Source organism: Triturus cristatus, chromosome 10 (assembly GCF_964204655.1).
Source record: "Triturus cristatus chromosome 10, aTriCri1.1, whole genome shotgun sequence".
NCBI classification, from domain to species: domain Eukaryota; kingdom Metazoa; phylum Chordata; class Amphibia; order Caudata; family Salamandridae; genus Triturus; species Triturus cristatus.
This window is the reverse complement of record NC_140593.1, coordinates 198,796,115-198,817,355: the sequence shown is the minus strand read 5'-3', so window position 1 is coordinate 198,817,355 and position 21,241 is coordinate 198,796,115.

Below are 21,241 nucleotides of genomic sequence, written 5' to 3'. Positions count from 1 at the left end.
TTACATTTAACATGCTTTACTTAATCCTAAATTTCCATATGTGTTTGATTTTTCCAGGATGTCGTTACTTTGTTTTTTACAGCCAGCTTATTATTCTTCTCTCGCCTCCCTCATAACCTATTTCCCATTTTCTGGTTCTCCAGCCCTGCAACATCATACAAATAGTAATAGCGCTATGCAAATATCATCACTCTACTGCATACAATTTTTTTTTTTTTTTTAAACATTTTTGATGCTGCAAGCTCTAACTTACACAAATGTGAGACAAATTGCATTGCAAATGCTTGTTGTGTTTTATTTCCTCCCACAGAGCACTGCCCAAGTACTGTATCTTTATGCTTTGGTTGTTTTTGTGCTTGTTTCTGGGACAATTTTTTCTTTCTTTCCTGCCCACTCCCACTTGCTTTCAGACTGTGTTTTTGAAATGCTTATTTAAAATTATTTTGGAGGCTATACCCTCTTGTCCTCCCACTCCGTTGCTCTTCGCCCCTGTTGCGGGTCCAGACGGATCACCGGGGCTGCACAGTTCAGTGCTTCCTGAAGCCAGCTCCTCTCAACCCCCTGCCCAGCCCTGCAGCTCAGCAGAGATCAATTTCTTTTAAAGCAATTCTCCAGCCTGAGACTGGGGCTGTGCAGAGGGAGGCTTCCTCTCTGTCTGAGGCACTTTCCATTAAAGATACATCAACAGCAGGGTGAGGGAGATGGGAATTCTTCTCATGGCATGCCCCCTGGTTTTACCCATTTCATATTTGGTTCCCAATCGGCTTTTTTTTCTGTTTCGGCATTCTATTATTATGTAATTATTTACTCACGGAGACACCTTTGTTACATTAAATTGTATTTGTTTTTTCGTTTAAGCCACATGCGATTAGGTGATTTATTCACAATCACAGGATGTTGAGCCAATGCCAAGACTCAAATTAGGCTGACAATCATTTTACAGCATTTGATGCTTTGAACAGAATTAAGCCATGTAGCCGTTACTCTGTCATGCAATACATCACTGACACCTTCCTCCGTAGTTGCTTCCTCATAGTTGTTGCATGCAGTTGTCGTTGCTCGAGTATGTGCTTCAAATGTACTAGCTTTGCCATGTAAGTGGTAATACACTACCCACATAGCCGCTTCCCATTCTCCAAAATAAGTGCGGTATGAATGTAGTACCTACTGTTCTGGACCCCAGTCCAAGAATACTGAGGATAGCACTCATCCTCCTGCACTCATTTTCAATAAGGTATTTCAATGTGATGCTACTTTGCCTCAGTTATACTTCACAAACTAATTTTTTCATAAACTGGAATTATTGCATCCCTTGTTCTCCAATATTCGTGCGCTGCTTCCCCTTATACAAAAACCCTGAATATGTTGCATCATCCCCTCCATGTGTTGGGGGTGTGTTAGACCTGGCCTACTTGGCATGGTTTCCTTGCCTTTTTGCCTCTGCTTCCTGTATTTTTTATGCTTGCCGGCTAACATTTTTGCTGGCTTAGATGCTTTGGGCACTTTGCCACTGCTGATCAGTGTCAAAGTGCAAGTGCTCTTTTACACAATGGAGAGTGAGAGAAAGTCAGGTCAGTTGCAAACCCCCGCTTACAATGTTATCACATACAAGCAACTGCTGCCTTGAAAGTTCTCCTGAGATTGTTTTGTAAAATCTTTATTATCAACGTAGACGGTCACTTGACAAACGACCATTGTGGGTACACCAACCATTAACTTCCAAAAAAGAAATAAATCACAACTGGGCACACACAGATTCCCTTCCTTCCTTTATATAAACAAGCATTGAAAATTCAACAGGTCTCGCCTTAGGTTAAGTTAGAGCCATTTGCTTTGCTAATGGTATTGTAGAGCAAAGCAAATGGCTTTAACTTAATAAAAGGAGAGACCTTTTGCATTTTTAATGCTTGTTTTTTTGATCCCTTAGATCCGAGTGGCACAATCAAATCACAGCTGCTTACCTGACCAAATTGTGTGATCCTGGGCAAGTATATCAGCGCCCTTGATTTTGCATTTTTAGCAGCCCAAATTGGGAATTTTGGAAACAGACTAGTCCCAGGTTAAAATATTTTCCGAAAAACTGGATATATTGTTTACATATTTAATGCCTATATAAAGAGACCCTTGAGATGCGCGAGCAGCAGGGAATAAAAGACATGGCAGTCTGGAAGCAGCCAGCTGCATACCAAGACGGGAGACGCTGTACCTTAACGCCTGCTTGTGACCGTGAGTTGAGATAAGCCGCATCTGTTTTCTGTGAGTTTTCTTTAAACCCTCTTTCTAATTTAGACCCTATTAAAAAGAGACTCCAGGAGGTATTTTACTGGCCGCTTTAGTTTCAACCATCCATTAAGACGGATTAGATTAAATAACATTAGAAACAGCCAGGGTGCTGGGAGCAGGCCAGGGATTGGACCACCTCTTTTCCGCGAAGCCCGCAGCTGCAGCCGTCCTCCCTCGCCACCGAGTGAGTTAACATGTTAAGCCACTCACTGCCCTCGCCGACATCCACCCCACTCCTGCCCCGAGGGGGGAACAGAGGCGGACTGTGGGACAAACTCAGGCAGACAGGGCCCGAAGACCCGGCTGGGCTGCTTATTGTGTTATCCCCTGCTTCTCATATGCCGGAGGTCACGCCGAGGTCGGCCCATAAATGTAATAAGATTAACGAGAAGGGATATATTTTAATGTGGTTTTAGAGGGCTGGCAATCTGCAGCACATAAATCAGTTTTTTTTTGTTTTCTCAGTGTATGCATATAAATAACTAAGTATACCTCAAAGACCTCAGCTTTGCCCCCATTTTGGCCCACAGGTGTTTCCGTACAGAAGGAGGTCAAATTCTTGCCGCTTATTCCGGCTGAGAAGCCCATGGGAGGAACAGTATAGCAAGATGGCTGATTCTTTCAGTACAGTAAGAATGCAGTTTACTAGTGATCCATTCAGATATCACGGAATTCCAGGGTACGCTCCAACCGTTGATAAAAGTGAGCAGAATAATGCTGGTAATCAAAAGCGTTTCTGTATTGAAGGCAAAAGTAGGCAGATGAAAACCTGCTCAACTCCAGTGCCCTCAGTCCATGCCCTCCACAGCCCGCTCGGAACTCTGCTCATCCCTCCACCCTATACGTACTACAAGCCCAGTGCGAGCACTTTCTCACCTCTTGTTGCCTGGTGCCGCCATGCTTGTTTTTCCTTTTCTGCAGCGTGCGTGTCATACACTTCCAGTTCAACCTGCCGGTCATAGGGAGGCACGTGGCTTAAGGTGAACAGAACAGAGTTGACTGTGCGAGCCTCTCACAGAGAACAGTAGACTCATCAGTCGGTCAGGCTGCAGGAGATTGTACTTATTTGTTTATTTATTTATTTAATGCGTTTTTATATAGCGTGGACTTTACCCGAAGGTGTCACAGTGCTTCACAATAGGAACAGCAGCATTACATGAGAAGAAAATTACAAGTGAGCATGTTACAAAAGCAAACGTTACATTAAATGAGGCAAAAGTGACAAATGTGCATGTATCAAAAGCAAACAAAATACAAGAAGAGGTAGCAAACTATACGTTACAAGAGGAACAAGGCAGAGCAACGCGGTCCTGAAAGTGAAAGAGGACCGCGCTGCAGCCGATCTCTTGTCTTTATGGGGCCATATGTTTGAAACACATGGCCCCATAAAGATTAGAAAATCTTTTACCACAAACGTAAAGCAACCAAGCCAGTTCAATTGGGACGGCTCTAAAAGAGAAAACTGTACGTCACTAGATGCTCTTTTCCAATGGCTGGCCACCGTTTAGCATAAACGGTGACGCCAGCCAATGGAAAAGAGGGGCGGGGCTTAAACCCCGCTAGTGAAATCTACCCTAACTCATTAAATCTCACTAGCGAGACTGCGCAAGTCTGCACAGTCTATGCAAGGCGAGACCTAAAAATCTTTGTACCAAAAAACGTTATTACTAACGTACACGGTCATTCAAAAAACGACCAATGTGGGTATATCAACCACTAACCCTCAAAAAATGAAGGAAATTACAATTGGGAAAATACTGGAAGACGGTATTCAGCCTTCCATTTACCAGAAATGATTGCCATAGAATTAGAATCCCGTGATCGAAATGACAAATTTCCGAGCACGGGACTACATTTCCCAGCATCCGTTTGAAGATAGATGGATGCGCAGCAAGATGACATGGGTGTAACGAGCACATCAAAACAGACCGATCCTGCCAGATTGAGCACTCGACGGCGGTCTGAGAAGGGTCATGAATGTAATCCTGTGGTGCTGGAATCTTTGATGAAGTAAGTGGAGTGAATGATTGCATATGGATGAAAGCATGTGGTGTCTAGATGGGACACTGCTATCCCCCATGTGTCGAGTGAGTGTGAAACAAACTGTGCACCTGCATGGGAAATCTGTGCAGAGACCGCACTGGGAGGGGAGCGGTTGCAGTTGATGTTGTTTCAGACAGTTGAAAAGCCGTATTACAGTACGAAAAGCATTGAGTATTAACATGAGCATGCATCAAGGTCCTCTGGTACGCAGTGGGCCCCCAGGCTGAGGAATAATATACCAGATGTACCGATAGACGGATAATGCATACAATTATAGTATTAAGAGACAGAGTAATTGATTTCCACAAAATAACGCATCACAGCGTGACTAACAATGATATCGGAAAGAAATAGTGTGAATAGGGAATCACATAAAATGTTTTAGTGTTTGACTCTAAGACAGCACCTCCCGCCTGATCCGCATGCCCCTAGAATAAAAAGACCAGTGGATAAGCGTGAGAGTGTCGAAGTGTGATTGACACAACAAGGTGGCCATCACAGAAAGAATGCGTAAGGTTATAATCATGTAATCAGGAGGGGGGGACAGGAGAGCTGGTTATTTAGAGAGGTCCTGTTATAATGCTCCCAGGGGTCTACGTAGGAAAAACAGGTAAGAACAGTTCCTCTAGATGGCCAAATTGGAATAGATCGTTGTTAGTCAGCTGTTAAATCTAATCTGGGAGGGGAAAATTTAAATTTCAGATCTTGTTGCCCTCACACACCTGTTAGGGTGTCATGCTTCATCATTGGGCGCTCCTCGTCGGACCGGCGCTGCAATGTCCAACGGGCCTCGTGGCATCTTTAGCGGAGATCTTTTGATCTGAGAACGCCATTTATGTGAAGACCATGTGTGGGATTGTGGAGGGTAGTAACTCGTAAATCATGTGGGGATTTGAAAGAGCTAAAATAGACCCTGGCCCCTCAATAGTTTTAATTAGGTTAGGTAGGAGCCTTCAATTCTGGACCGTATTAAGGTTCAGCATTACATGTGGTTGACCCAGGATACCCCTTTATAAGAATTGTGGTATATTTACTTCTGGTTGGTCCCACGGTCCTGAAGAAGTGTCGCTCGATTTTGAGCATATAGGACACAAAACATGTTGACCTCTGTCAACTATAGGCTACCCTGATACCTAGAATCACATGAGTAGCCTCCCTGCTTTTACCTAGTCCCAGCCCTACCTAACCTAATTAAAACTATTGAGGGGCCAGGGTCTATTTTAGCTCTTTCAAATCCCCACATTATTTAGGAGTTACTACCGTCCACAATCCCACACATGGTTGGCTTTGACAATACTTGCTTCAACTCTTGCTTATTCCCGTTAGAAATAACTGCTTTCCCATCCTTCTTTAGTGGCCTCCGGGCATTTCAGCGCTTAATACATATACATTTTCTTTGTTTCTCTAGGGCTTGAAGCTCCCCCCTGTTATCAACAGTTTTCAAGGGTGACACGACCTAAGAAAACTACCCTAGAGTTACTTCTAGTGTTATGAATGTTGGTGGGTGCTTGTTTGGGAGTGTATGCATGAATAGGTGTCTGGGTATGCAAGTGTGTCTGTTTGGTTGGGGTCCATACTGATTCATAAATGCTCTGTGTAAGGGTACTCTGGTTCAGTCTTGACCAACAATGAGTAGAGAATGTCTCTTAGTGTCAGTACCCCAGACTCTTATCAAATGTGATATTCATCAATGCCAATACTTGTTTAAAGAAAACAGAACACTCCACAGTTTCAATATCGAATTGTGGATCAATTAAAACCTTCCACTTCAAGTACTAGTTAAAGACATTATAAAACCCCTACCCCTTGAAAGCAACCTCAATGGCTCAGATTCCTTGGCATGTTAATGCCTCCCAGTGTACGTATTGTTTAAGATGCTATGGTGCATATTTACAAGCCCCTATTGCCACAGGAACGTCACTGTTTTGACGTTCCTGTGGCGATCTTCGCCTTCTTTACAAGGCAGTGTTAACGCTGCCTTGCAAATAAGGCATCCTTTCACGCTATACTTAGCAAGGCAATGGGAGTTGCGGTGGGCATTCCGTCACAACACCCACTGATTTTGACGCTGGCCCATATTTACAAGGGTGGGGGAAATATGTGGCAGCGCCAAAATTAAGTTTTAAAACAACTGGTCTTGAACAGGCGAAATGAGGAGAAATGCTTTATTCCTCCTTGTTTTTGCTGTTTCTATGTGTGCTGCATTGTGCAGCACGCATAGGAACAGCAAACCGCCATGCATGATTGTTATGTGCAGGAATGTGTCCCTTCCTGCAAATAAACGATCATTTTAAAAATGATGAGTTGCAACTTCTATATGTGGTCTGAACAAAGCAGCACACATAGAAGTTGCAAATCGCCATTAAAGATTGTTTATGTGCAGGAAGGGACACCTTCCTGAACATAAACAATCATTCCCACCACGCAGGCACCCTTGCACTATGGTCCGGGGGTGGCCCCGTTGGCGCTAGGCAGCTGTAATTAGAGCCAGCACAGGGGAAAACGCAGGGATAAACGGTATTGTTGTAAATACAGTGCAGCCCTGCATTTCCAAAGTGGCGGAGCGTGGCGTAGCGCGGCGTCAAGCTAAGAAGGCCAACCCCACACTCAACCACTTCCCTTGTAAATATACCCCACACTGCTAATTTCCAAACACACCTTCGTGAAAGCTGAAGAAACTTTGCACAAGCGTGTTTGTAGTCAGCTCTTTGAAGACATTGAAGCATCCTGGTGCTGTGCTGTTCAGGGGCGTGTCCTGTGACAACATGTCCAATCACAAAGCACGTCGACCTCAGAGCTTTGAAGTTTGGCACAGCCACAAATCCCAAATCAGAATAGTCAGCGTAAGTGGAAAACGCTAGTGAAAAAAAATATAAGGCTTCTGCGAAGTGCTATACCGACGAATATCTTGCAGGTAAAGTAAATGTTTGGAGGTTAAGCAGGGTATTTGTGCTGCATAGAATTAATTTCTCTAAACGCGTTTTGTTGATTTAATTTCTGAATGTATTTCTGCGGTTTTTATATTGCATGGACATTACCCAGAGGTGGCAGAGCGCTTTACATTAGTCACATCTCAGAGAATAACTTCCAATTTTCTGCAGTAGAGCTGGTGAAAAGTGGGCGGTGGTATCTCACTTCATGTTGACATGAAGGTACTAACCTGGATGTGTTTCTCATCCCCCCTCTTTGAAGGTAATCCAATACTCTCACATGAAGGATGAAAGTCTAAACACAATGAGCTAAGTGCTGCTAAGTGCCTGCAGGGGATAAAGGGATTACGTAAAATTCATACAATGGCGTGCTGTGCAGTGAAACAAAATGTATCCTTTTAAATCCCACATGTTATGTTCACGCCTTCCTTGTTGCCATCGGAGAAGGAGGAGGATTGAGACATGATTTTAGACCCACGTTTTTCACGAAAAGAGCACCCAAGGAAGGATGAAAAACACTTGAGGAGCGCCTAAAATATTAAATTCAAAACTATGACGCAGAGGCGGGCGAGCATGTGTGCACTGCAGCACTTTAACGATATGTGAGGTGCCCACCGCCGAGATAATTGCACCAGCGTTTGCGGTCAGTAACGCCATCTGCAGTCAATTCCAGGGAAACGTTGTTTAAAAATCATACTAACTAATTATAATTAACGTGGAAGTGCGATTTATCAAGCTAACCTGGTTTTAATGTGAAACTTTCTACTACGATTCTTTTTGACATCAAATCTTTCACTCTAATGGCCTCATACACGAAGAAATTAGTAAATCGTAGTGTTATGTTTTGTTACTAATGTTTTTGTCATTTCACATAGTACTGTAATATGCAAATATGGTGAATTTCCCCATCTACACCCACTCCTAAACCAGTCGATTTTATGTTTTTTGTAAAAAGATTAAGTCCGCCGAGTTTCTTAGAAAATGTATGGAAGTGTCTTCAAATGTTAATAGCGTTAATGCACCCACTTAGGTTTAATTGGAGATTTACTTGCATACATTGTGTTTCTAGTGTTTAAAATGCAAAAAAATAAGTGCAGGGGACCGTACTTTTTCTTTGGATTCCTCTGCCAGAGCTGCCGAATGTCAAGGTTGCCAAAATTCAAGGCTGCCTAGTCGTCACTTCACCTTATGCTTTCTCTGCACTCCCTAATTTTTTTGTCTATTCATTTCACTCTTTCAGATTTTGCTGCTAATAAAGGCACACTTTTCATATCATATTCTAGTAATAGTGCAATTTTAAATACAAAAATGTAACATCAGGTCAAATAGCAAGGACATGCTAAATGTGTGTGTTAAACCTGTCATCCTTGGGGTGCTCTCCCATAAAAAATAATTCCTTAATACACTTTTAAACTGTAATTCCTGATCACGGAGGAGTGGCTGCATCGTGTTTTATATCTCTGGAATGGTAATGACAAATCTTTGTTAATGGAAAAGCTGGATTTAACATTAAAATTTTAGAAATGACACTTATAGAAAGAGGGCATTTCTCTGCTTTTACTGCTCTGTGTGCCTGCAGTCTGTCTCCAATACAGGTCTGTAGTGGGTGACTGCTACACCTTGTGCATTCCCTCTAAACAGCCACAAACAAAGGAAGGGTAGGATTGCCACTCTGCTTGACTGCTGTCCTGGAAGAACTAATTTTCTGCTTTGCTGTGCTGCCCTGCTGCCTTCTGATCTCTGCCCTGCTGAGAACATGTACTGGACCCATCTCACTTGAATTCAAAGTGATTCCAAATGCTTGCTGACTTGCCCCTTGTTCGGATGTCTCAGGGCCCTCAAAGACTTCCGTCAACCGTTCAACAGCACCTACACTCTGTCATCTGTGAGTCCTGCCCTGCCAAGTGGTGCTAATCCAGTCATGGCCCTTGAAAGGTGATTTCTGCTGTACTGATCCATCAAAACCGGGGTATCGTTGACTTTGCACTGATCGGAACTTATGCATCGCCCTTCGACACTGACGCAGCTGCATCTCAATGAGATAGCTTCAAAGGACTGCACGGCTTGATGACGACAGACTGCTTGGCTCAACGAAGACACATCGCCGTCATCCTAAAGGGGTTTGCCAATAAAGCCTTCATCGACTGGGCAAATCAGAACTGACGCATCGCTTGCATTCACAGAATCGACAATGTCGCCTCGCCTCCTCTGCTCCTTGCATCAAGTCTTCGACGCTTCCTCCATCCTATGTATTTTTTCAGCGGCACCTGCGAGTCCTGTAGCCGGCCTGCCCTCCATCGCAGTCTGCCTGAATTTTGGACCCCAGTCAAGCGCAACTGCGTGTCCCTGGTTGGCACCTTATGACTTTAAGCACTAAAATGTTATTTAATTTAAAAAACAAAAATCATAAATCTGGTTCTTCTTATTGGATTTTGTTGCTCTGGTCTTGTTTTACTCATAAAAATTGAATCTAATTTTCTAACCCTTTGTGGAGTATTTTTGTGGTGTTTTCATTGTGTGACAGTGTGTGTGTTGCACAAATACTTTACTTATTGTCTTTTTAGATAACCTTGACTGCTCTGTGCCACGCTACCAGAGGGTGAGCTCAGGTTATCTTTTATTGTGTAACTAACTTACCCTGACTAGAGCGGTGGGTCTTGCTTGTACAGGGTGCATACTCTGATAACGCGAACAGTAGGTTGGTAATTCTCCACTCCATGGCCCACCTTGCTCCACACCTACACCCCTGAAGGGCATCATTCACGCCTCAGCATGTCTCATCCAGGGCCTAAAGAAATCTGATCACATCACTCCCATAGTTGAAAGATCTCCATTTTCCATCTGTGCACCCATGATCTGGAACAACATCACTGTGTTCATCATGACAGCCTGAACTCTGCTCCAGTTTAGGAAAGATCATTACATCTAACTGCATTAACTGTCCAATACATGCAACGTCCCCTATCACTCATTGGCATTATGCTTGGTTTCGACCTTGGACAGCTTTCCACTGCTTATTGGCTAGGTTTGTGCTATAAGAATACCAGATACATACAATGCTCAAGTTTAATTTAAAACGTTTCCAGTACATTTTTTGCGTGTTGGCTCTTCATGAGGGATTCATGCATTACACTGGTGGAAACCTGTAACAAAGAACAATATCCTACACAGACTGTATATTTCTGTTAGTGTCACTCATTGGCAACATGCTTACATTAACTGTATGTACTGTAATTATCTTGCTAATTCATATGTATGCCAGTGTGTCAAATATCCTTCTTTAAGACGCCATGTTAGTTAACTTTAGTTACTATTCGTAAGGAATAATGTGTTAGATGTTAAACTTTTGTCTTGGTATTTGATTCAACATTATCATGAAGACATATATGGGTAAAGTAAATATCTGGATGCATTCAAAATATGGGCCTGATCTAGATCTTGGTGTGACTACCGTCTTTCCTCCGTGGCAGCAGTTTGAAGTACTCCGTCGAGCTGACGGCGGTCCACCTGCCTTATTTAGATGTGGCATCAACAGACTGTTTTCCTCTGTGGTGGTGGCCTTTTCGGCTAGCTAACGGTACTCCATCGCTGTCAGGCCAGCAGGTTTACATCGAGCCAATTTAGATGTTCCCATTGTGCTGGCGGTGTCCTTGCAGCGGAATCCTGATGGAGTGAGGCCATGTTGGTGTGGAGACAGGTTAGTAATATTTATCATTATCTCACTACACATATATGTTATGAATATATCAAAATATATATGTAGGTAATGTGTACTCTCCTTTTTTTTACATATAGCAATGCACACGAAGAACATACACACATTACTTAATGTACACCCACAACCACCATCACCAAATAAAATATTTTTTCAAGCGTCAGTACAGGTGTGCACATTTTACCACAATAAGTTGTAAGGTGTACACTCATGCATGACACACAAAAAATTGCAAGTGAGAGCATTGTAAAAATACATGAGTCTAAAGGAAATGTTAAGACACCATTCATAGCAAGGCAAGTGACACAGAAGCCTACCTTTGATTATGTCGACAACAGTGTTGCTTAGTGTAGTGGTTAAGTAGTAGCAGCACAGGAGGGACCTGGACCTATTTTAATTCGATTCGGCCAACTCGAGTTTGGAGGTTTCCCCGCCACAGTTGTCTCAACAGTGAGGCACATCGTAATCATCTCGGCAGTATTCTTGGAGGGACTGCCTCTGACCGCCATTTCTGCCTATGACGCCATTGACACGTGAGAAAGACTCTGGATGAGATGGCGGGACTCCAACGGACTTCCATCCATTGACCATCAACATCTAAATACAGCGGGTCAACCGTCAAGTCGACGGGTAGGAAACCATCAGAAAAGCAACAGCCGGACCAGATCTGCCAACATCTAAATAAGGCCCGATGTTAATTGTGATCTATGCAATTCATGTAGCAAATCCATTAATCAATGTGTGTCTGTTAGACCTGTCAGCCCTTTGGCGGTTCCCTCCTCATTTTATTATTTTTGTCCCTTTCCCCCCTTCTCATTTTTTCTGTCTACCTAACTTTTTAGGTGCTAATGTAGAGGTTCTGGGCGCTTTTCTCTCACTACCTGAGGGAAAGGCGCAAGGTGCTCCTCTGAGGAAAACTAGGGAAGGGAGGTGAGATTCTAAAATGGTGGCACCAACTGTCACCTCAGCACCTGGACCATGACTGCCATGGGGGTTTCCAGAACTTTCTGGGCCCTTCTGGCAGGGCAGGCCCAAGGTGATAAATAGAGGTGGCAGGTGGGCGGCCATTTTAGAAGAGAGCTGAGTGGCCGGTTAGCCAGGAGTAAGGCACCTGAGTAGGGAGGTGGTTGCACTGGGCAGGAAGTGACAGGTCTCAGGGTCTGCGCAGTTACCCTTGCCAGCGACATCACCCCCAACCTCTTGACCGGTCCCTGTGTGCCGCCAGTGACTTGAAACACTCGTTCCAGGGAGGCCCCTGAGGAGAGTGAACCCCTGACCTCTTGATTCGCGGAGAGGGCCATTGCTGTAGGCTGTCGCTTTACAGCCCCGTTATTGACCGGGATTCCTGCCCTGGCCTGGGGGTAGCCACACTTTCTGACAAGCGAGGAGAGGTGGATGAGCTTGAGTCCCTAAAGTCTAGTTGACCTCCGCCACCGTTCCTGTGAGAGAACCGGCACCTGTCAATTCACCCTCCCCCCTCCACGAGCCCCGTCTTGAAATACGGGCCACCACTCCTCCCCCGAGTTCGAGAGATTACCTGGGGGTCTTCCGTCAGGAGTCACTGCCACCGGGATTGGCCCGGGTGTGTGGAGCGAGTGAGCGGCGCGTCTGGCGGCTTAAGGAGAACAACCTTCAGGAAGTGCGGGAGGGAAGGCTGTGAGGCCGCGGTCCTCATCACGTGTGAGGGGCCTAGCGCCGCCCCGCAGTTGCCAGACGGGAGCAGAGGCCGCGCCCCCGCGAGACGCACGGAGCCTGTCATCGTTGGAGCGCCTCCTAGCAGTAGCGGGAGAAGTGAGGCTGTCGCCGCGAGGGGAGAGAGCAACTTAGGGATCCCTTGTGGGAGGAGGCTGGAGGGTGTGTGCAGGCCCCCAAACCCCCCCTTTTTGAGAGGGGATTCCTTCTTCTTGTTTAGCCTGCCAGCTTCGTTCCACGAAGGGAGGGAGCATACCTCTCAACAGCGGTGAACCATCCACGAGGAGGACCACAAGAGTGACAGTAAGCGGGGCCCATACCGAAGGGAAAAGGGGCGAAGTCTCATTACTGAAAAGTAGGATCGGAGACTGAAGGGGGCCCATTTGAACGGGTTGGTGACTCGTGGGAAATCCCGGAGTCCGTTGTAACTATTGTCCCCATCAAGTTGAGGGTAAAGGATAACAGGGCGAGCCTTGTGCCAGCGGGAGAGCCTAGGGGTACTGCCCCACGGGGATGGTTAAGCGTGGTACTAGGGTACCCTAGGAGGAGCTGGCCTGACGGTAACGAAGTGGGCTGCCAGCAGTTTAGTGAATCCAGCTGTGAGGAGGTTGACAACTTCCCCCCCAGAGTCCAAGCGCCCCGGGTGGGGTATCTAGAGGGTCTACAGATTTGCTGTGATAGAATTAACCCGCAGGGACAGTTACTGTGAAATGTAATGACATGATTTATCTTGAGCTATGATGACATGGTTTGTTCTGAAATGTAATGACATGATTTAACTTGAGCTATGATGAAATGATTTGTTCTGAAGTGTAATGACATGGTTTATCTTGAAATGCTTCATGCTAAAAGTGTAAATGGAAAATCCAAGTCGCAAAGAAAAGTGAAAGAACTCTAGTAAATTCCAAAAGATAATCAGTGTAGTGTCCTTTTTTTTTTTCTTTGAGTGGTGCGGCGCTAGATTGCGGACTGAGGAGGATGCAAGCACAAGACGCCATGTTGAGAGGAATGCCTGTTAACTTTAGCCAAGCTACCCCTAGGACATAGTTCTAACAGATTGGTGCTCAGCGGTGGGATCACGTATTCAGTGCTTGCATCCGCTTAGTGGCAGTTTAGCGTGCATCACCACCTACACTGGATTGTTTTGACTGGAGTTTTCTCCAGATTGTTTTCTAATTGGAGGATTTTTTTTTTTTAAATTGTCCTGTGTATGTTCTCTTCTTGAGTAAAATTCCTGTGTTGGGGTCCCATTTGGTAGGATGGAATTCGAATTGGGTAGGCTGGAGGAGTACACAGCGGCCCAATTGAGGGAGTTCTGCCAGGAACGGGGGGTATTCTTTAAGCAGGGGGTGAAGAAGACAGAGCTCCAGGCAAGCTTAAGAGCCTGGGTTATGGCCCACCCTAGCGGGAAACGGGAAGAAGAACCAGAACTAGATCTCCTAGAAGAACCGGAAGTCCTTCTACCCCCTGGGAGCGGTAATATGGACGTTGGGTCCAGGGCCCCATCAAGAGTGGGAAGTAGCGCCTCAGGGGGGAGCCTGTCCTCTGCTGACCTAGTGGATCGGAGGGAAGAGAGACAGCTTAGAATGGATCTGGCCCGGTTGGAAAAGGAGAGGGAGGAGAGGAAGTTCCTCCACGAGCTTCAATTAAAAGAGTTAGAGCTCAAAGTCCTTCAACTTGGAACCCCCAGCAGTCCTAATGGTGGCAGCATACCGAGAGAAGTCTCGAGAGAGTCCAGGCCCTACCTGCCCAAAGACGTGGTTGCTAGCTATGGCATAGGGGATGATATTGTAAAATGGCTGGCTGCCTATGAGGTTTCTCTAAGAGCCCATGGGGTCCCTGAAGCCCAGTGGGGGGGTGGCCTGTATAGGTATATGCCTCCGGTGGGGAGGGATGCCTTGTTAGCGCTAGAACAGCCAGACCAGACCAGGTACCCCGTCATGAAGGTAGCCTTAGTAAGGAAATTCGGACTAACCCCTGAAAAATTCAGGCAGAGGTTCCGGGGTAGTCAGAAGTTGTCCACTCAGAATTGGGTGGACTTCTTGGACTATGCCCGGAAAGCCTTAGAGGGCTGGGTGCAGGGTAGTGAAGTCAAGGACTATGAGGGACTGTACAATTTAATCCTAAAGGAGCACCTCCTCGAGAAAAGTTTTCCAGAGCTGCGTCAGCACCTAGTAGACAGCAAGCTCACTAATCCCAGGAAGCTTGCAGAGGAGGCAGATATCTGGGCCAGTACCCGGCTATCCTCAAAAGGGACTGGAGGGAATTTCCAAGGGGCTGGACAGGGCGCCCCCCAGAAGAAAGGGGGGGAAGACAAAAAGAGGGAGTTCTCTAAAGGCCCCCAAAAGAGTTCACCAGGGAAGGGAGTAGGATTCCCTCCTAAGGTTGTTCCCCACAAACCCCCTTATCCTGACCGTGGTCAGCAGCCTAGGGTTGTCCGATGTTACGAGTGTGGTGAGGTTGGGCACTATAAGGGGGATGCCAAGTGTCCCAAGAGACCACACCCTCCCATTGGAGGAAAGACCCCTGGGGTGGCGAGTGTAGTGCTCGGGGAGGAGTTGCCCCTAGATAAGGGAGGTGAGTGGGCAGGGCTAACCTTAGTGTCCTTAGGGGATTGTGAGATGGTTCCTAAGACCCAGATGCCCTCGAATACTACTAAGTACAGGCAATGGGTCACCATCAATGCCCAGAGGGTGGAGGCTCTGAGGGACACAGGAGCCAGCATGACTATGGTAAGGAGTCAGCTGGTGTCCCCAGAGCAGGTGGTCCCCAATGTAGTCCACCCGGTTGTGATGGCTGACAACCGAGAGGGTCACTATCCGGTGGCCCAGGTTCCCTTTGAGTGGGGAGGGGTTGCGGGTCCTCTACGAGTTGCGATCAGCCCTGCCATGCCGGTCGACTGCCTGTTGGGAAATGACCTTGAACACTCGGCGTGGAAGGAGGTTGAGTTCAGGGCCCACATGGAAATGTTGGGGACCCCTGAGTGGACGTGTGCCCACACTCGGTCCGTGACCACCCGAAGAGGGGATTCACAGAGGTTGGAGCCTGGGACAAAGGCCCAACCAGCTGCCGGAAAGGGTAGACGGGGACGGGGGAAGCCTGCCCCGGCATCTGACCCTCCAAAGGTGGATGGGGCAACTAAGGTGGTCCCGGAGTCTACGGAGGGGGATGTAACGTCCCTGGAGGGCTTGCCTACCCCTGCAGACTGGCAGGTGGAGGGAGGACCTACTAGGGAAGAGTTTTGTCGGGCCCAGAAGGAGTGCCCTACCCTTGAGGGTTTACGGCGGCAGGCCGAAGCCCAGGCAGCGGGTAACGATTCGGGGAACTTCCACATATACTGGGAAGAGGGACTCCTGTATAGCGAACCCAAGGCTCCGGTGCATGGTTCATCCCGGGCCTTGGTAGTTCCCCAGCGTTACCGAGCCTTCCTATTAGGACTGGCTCACGAAATACCCTTGGCAGGACACTTGGGACAAGACAAGACCTTTGCTCGACTTGTCCCTCATTTTTATTGGCCTCAGATGAGGATTGCGTCAGATACTTTTTGTAGGACGTGTGTAACCTGCCAAGCTAGTGGGAAAACAGGGGTGAAGCTGAAGGCTCCCCTGGAACCACTGCCTGTCGTTGGTACCCCCTTTGAAAGGGTGGGCATCGACATTGTCGGGCCATTGGATCCACCAACGTCAGCCGGTCACAGGTTTATCCTGGTTCTGGTGGATCATGCCACACGGTACCCAGAGGCTATCCCTCTGAGGACCATTACTGCACCTGCAGTGGCACGGGCCCTTATGGGAATTTTTACCCGGATGGGATTCCCCAAGGAAGTGGTGTCGGACAGAGGTACCAACTTCATGTCGGCATACATGCGGGCTATGTGGAAAGAGTGTGGAGTTACCTACCGGTTCTCCACTCCTTATCACCCCCAGACTAATGGTCTGGTGGAAAGGTTTAACAAAACCTTAAAGGGCATGATCCGGAGTCTGCCCGAGAGCCTGCGGAGGAAATGGGACGTCCTCCTACCTTGTTTGCTGTTTTCGTACAGGGAGGTACCACAGAAAGGAGTGGGCTTCAGCCCCTTCGAATTGTTGTACGGGCACCCTGTGCGTGGACCCCTCAGCCTGGTGAAGGAAGGATGGGAAAAGACTCCCAGAAAACTTCCCCCGGATGTGGTGAGCTACATGCTGGCATTTCGTAGCCAAATGGCTAGGTTGTGGAAGCAAGCTTCTGAAAACCTAGAAGCCAGCCAAACGGTCATGAAGGAATGGTATGACCGTAACGCTCACCCGGTGGAGCTGGAGCCTGGCCAGAAGGTGTGGGTGATGGAACCTGGAGAGCTTAGCGCCCTCCAGGATCGCTGGTCAGGTCCCTTTGAGGTGGTTGAGAAAAAGGGCAAGGTTACCTACGTGGTAGATCTTAAGACCCCCAGGCAGCCCCATCGGGTGCTCCATGTCAACCGCCTCAAGCCTCACCAAGAGAGACCCGAGGTCACGTTAATGATGGTGACTGATGGGTCAGAGGAAGAGGAAAGTGAACCTCTTCCTGATCTGTTTGCGTCCCGAGAGAAGGATGGATCGGTGGAGGGAGTGATCCTTTCACCGTCACTAACTCCTGAACAACGGAAGGACTGTCGCCAGGTACTGGAGCAGTTTGCTTCCTTGTTCTCCCTTATTCCGGGAAGGACTCATCTGTGTACCCATGATGTGGACACAGGGGACAGCCCACCTGTGAAGTCCAAGTCCTACCGACTGTCGGATAAGGTGAAGGCTAGCATCCATGAGGAAGTTACCAAGATGCTAGAGCTAGGAGTAATTGAGCCTTCAGGAAGTCCCTGGTCCAGTCCGGTGGTACTGGTACCCAAAGCTGCCCCACCGGGCACTACCCCAGAACTCCGGTTCTGTGTGGATTACAGGGGACTGAATTCAGTGACGAAGACAGATGCTCATCCTATCCCCAGAGCGGATGAGCTCATTGACCGGTTGGGAGCTGCCCAATATCTCAGTACCTTTGACCTCACATCTGGGTACTGGCAGATTTCCCTGACAGATGGAGCCAAGGAAAGGTCAGCCTTCTCCACACCCGAGGGTCACTACCAGTTCTGTGTGATGCCCTTCGGGCTCAAGAACGCCCCTGCTACGTTCCAGCGATTGGTGAACCAGGTCCTCTCTGGAATGGAAGCCTTTTCAGTTGCGTACCTGGATGACATTGCTGTCTTCAGCCGCAGCTGGGAGGACCATCTGAGTCACCTTCAGGCTGTTCTTCAGGCTTTGCAGCAGGCAGGTCTGACGATCAAGGCCAGTAAGTGCCAGATCGGGCAGGGGTCGGTAGTGTACCTCGGTCACTTGGTGGGTCGGGGCAAGGTGCAACCCCTCCAGGCCAAGATCGAAACCATCATGGCCTGGGAACCCCCCAAGACACAGACAGAGGTTCGGGCCTTCTTGGGCCTCACTGGTTACTACCGACGCTTTGTCAAGGGATACGGTACCATCGTAGCCCCCTTGACTGAGCTCACCTCCAAAAAGCATCCTCGACGGGTGATCTGGACCGAGGGATGTCAACAAGCTTTTGACACCTTGAAAAAGGCCATGTGTGCGGCACCTGTTCTCAGGGCCCCTGACTTCGCTAAGGAGTTCATCGTCCAGACAGATGCGTCGGAGCACGGTATTGGGGCAGTGCTGTCGCAGCTCAATGATGAGGGTCTAGACCAACCGGTGGTATTCCTATCTAGGAGACTACTCCCCCGGGAACAGAGGTGGAGTGCAATTGAGAGGGAAGCTTTCGCGGTGGTGTGGGCTCTGAAGAAGCTGCGGCCATACTTGTTTGGCTCGCACTTCCTGGTTCAGACCGACCACCGGCCCCTCAGGTGGCTGATGCAAATGAGGGGCGAAAATCCCAAGCTGTTGAGGTGGTCCATTTCCCTACAGGGGATGGACTTTAGGGTGGAACATCGCCCAGGAGTGGACCACGCCAATGCTGACGGTCTCTCCAGGTATTTCCGCCTTAGTGAAGAGGACTCCCAAGGGGTTGGGTAGCTCTCCCCACTTTCAGCTGGGGGGGACGCGTGTTAGACCTGTCAGCCCTTTGGCGGTTCCCTCCTCATTTTATTATTTTTGTCCCTTTCCCCCCTTCTCATTTTTTCTGTCTACCTAACTTTTTAGGTGCTAATGTAGAGGTTCTGGGCGCTTTTCTCTCACTACCTGAGGGAAAGGCGCAAGGTGCTCCTCTGAGGAAAACTAGGGAAGGGAGGTGAGATTCTAAAATGGTGGCACCAACTGTCACCTCAGCACCTGGACCATGACTGCCATGGGGGTTTCCAGAACTTTCTGGGCCCTTCTGGCAGGGCAGGCCCAAGGTGATAAATAGAGGTGGCAGGTGGGCGGCCATTTTAGAAGAGAGCTGAGTGGCCGGTTAGCCAGGAGTAAGGCACCTGAGTAGGGAGGTGGTTGCACTGGGCAGGAAGTGACAGGTCTCAGGGTCTGCGCAGTTACCCTTGCCAGCGACATCACCCCCAACCTCTTGACCGGTCCCTGTGTGCCGCCAGTGACTTGAAACACTCGTTCCAGGGAGGCCCCTGAGGAGAGTGAACCCCTGACCTCTTGATTCGCGGAGAGGGCCATTGCTGTAGGCTGTCGCTTTACAGCCCCGTTATTGACCGGGATTCCTGCCCTGGCCTGGGGGTAGCCACACTTTCTGACAAGCGAGGAGAGGTGGATGAGCTTGAGTCCCTAAAGTCTAGTTGACCTCCGCCACCGTTCCTGTGAGAGAACCGGCACCTGTCAATTCACCCTCCCCCCTCCACGAGCCCCGTCTTGAAATACGGGCCACCACTCCTCCCCCGAGTTCGAGAGATTACCTGGGGGTCTTCCGTCAGGAGTCACTGCCACCGGGATTGGCCCGGGTGTGTGGAGCGAGTGAGCGGCGCGTCTGGCGGCTTAAGGAGAACAACCTTCAGGAAGTGCGGGAGGGAAGGCTGTGAGGCCGCGGTCCTCATCACGTGTGAGGGGCCTAGCGCCGCCCCGCAGTTGCCAGACGGGAGCAGAGGCCGCGCCCCCGCGAGACGCACAGAGCCTGTCATCGTTGGAGCGCCTCCTAGCAGTAGCGGGAGAAGTGAGGCTGTCGCCGCGAGGGGAGAGAGCAACTTAGGGATCCCTTGTGGGAGGAGGCTGGAGGGTGTGTGCAGGCCCCCAAACCCCCCCTTTTTGAGAGGGGATTCCTTCTTCTTGTTTAGCCTGCCAGCTTCGTTCCACGAAGGGAGGGAGCGTACCTCTCAACAGCGGTGAACCATCCACGAGGAGGACCACAAGAGTGACAGTAAGCGGGGCCCATACCGAAGGGAAAAGGGGCGAAGTCTCATTACTGAAAAGTAGGATCGGAGACTGAAGGGGGCCCATTTGAACGGGTTGGTGACTCGTGGGAAATCCCGGAGTCCGTTGTAACTATTGTCCCCACCAAGTTGAGGGTAAAGGATAACAGGGCGAGCCTTGTGCCAGCGGGAGAGCCTAGGGGTACTGCCCCACGGGGATGGTTAAGCGTGGTACTAGGGTACCCTAGGAGGAGCTGGCCTGACGGTAACGAAGTGGGCTGCCAGCAGTTTAGTGAATCCAGCTGTGAGGAGGTTGACAACTTCCCCCCCAGAGTCCAAGCGCCCCGGGTGGGGTATCTAGAGGGTCTACAGATTTGCTGTGATAGAATTAACCCGCAGGGACAGTTACTGTGAAATGTAATGACATGATTTATCTTGAGCTATGATGACATGGTTTGTTCTGAAATGTAATGACATGATTTAACTTGAGCTATGATGAAATGATTTGTTCTGAAGTGGCATGGTTTATCTTGAAATGCTTCATGCTAAAAGTGTAAATTGAAAATCCAAGTCGCAAAGAAAAGTGAAAGAACTCTAGTAAATTCCAAAAGATAATCAGTGTAGTGTCCTTTTTTTTTTCTTTGAGTGGTGCGGCGCTAGATTGCGGACTGAGGAGGATGCAAGCACAAGACGCCATGTTGAGAGGAATGCCTGTTAACTTGAGCCAAGCTACCCCTAGGACATAGTTCTAACAGTGTCCATATGTAATGATTCTACATTACGCTTTCAACAAAAGTTTACCTAGCTTTTTTGATACAACATGCAGTGCAGTACCACTTCATATGTCTGTAAAAAAGACTTACCTGATGGAGTGAAAGGTAATCCCATGGGGGCGCCCAACCTTGCCACCTTTCCATTCAACTTGTGGAAGCAAGGAACGGAAAATATTAGAAAAGGAGGAAAGGTGCAACCAAAAAGGCAAAGACATAGAAATAGGACAGGAAAGTCGACACATGGAAGAAACACTGTAGTCATGCATGCACAGCCTTTTTAAAAACAGGGCCAGGATGTTAGGAGGTGTGTCCCGGGAGTAAATAATAATAATAATTATAAGGAGGGAGAGAGGGGACAAGAGGAAGAAGAAGAAACCACGAAAGACGCCAGAGACCCAACAGAGAGGGGCCAAGCACGCAGAGGTGAACCAAAGCTTTAAGGCTCAGTAAAGTATGGGCTGAACTGAGATGAGTTCCTACTTCCATAATTTTTGATGTGAAGATG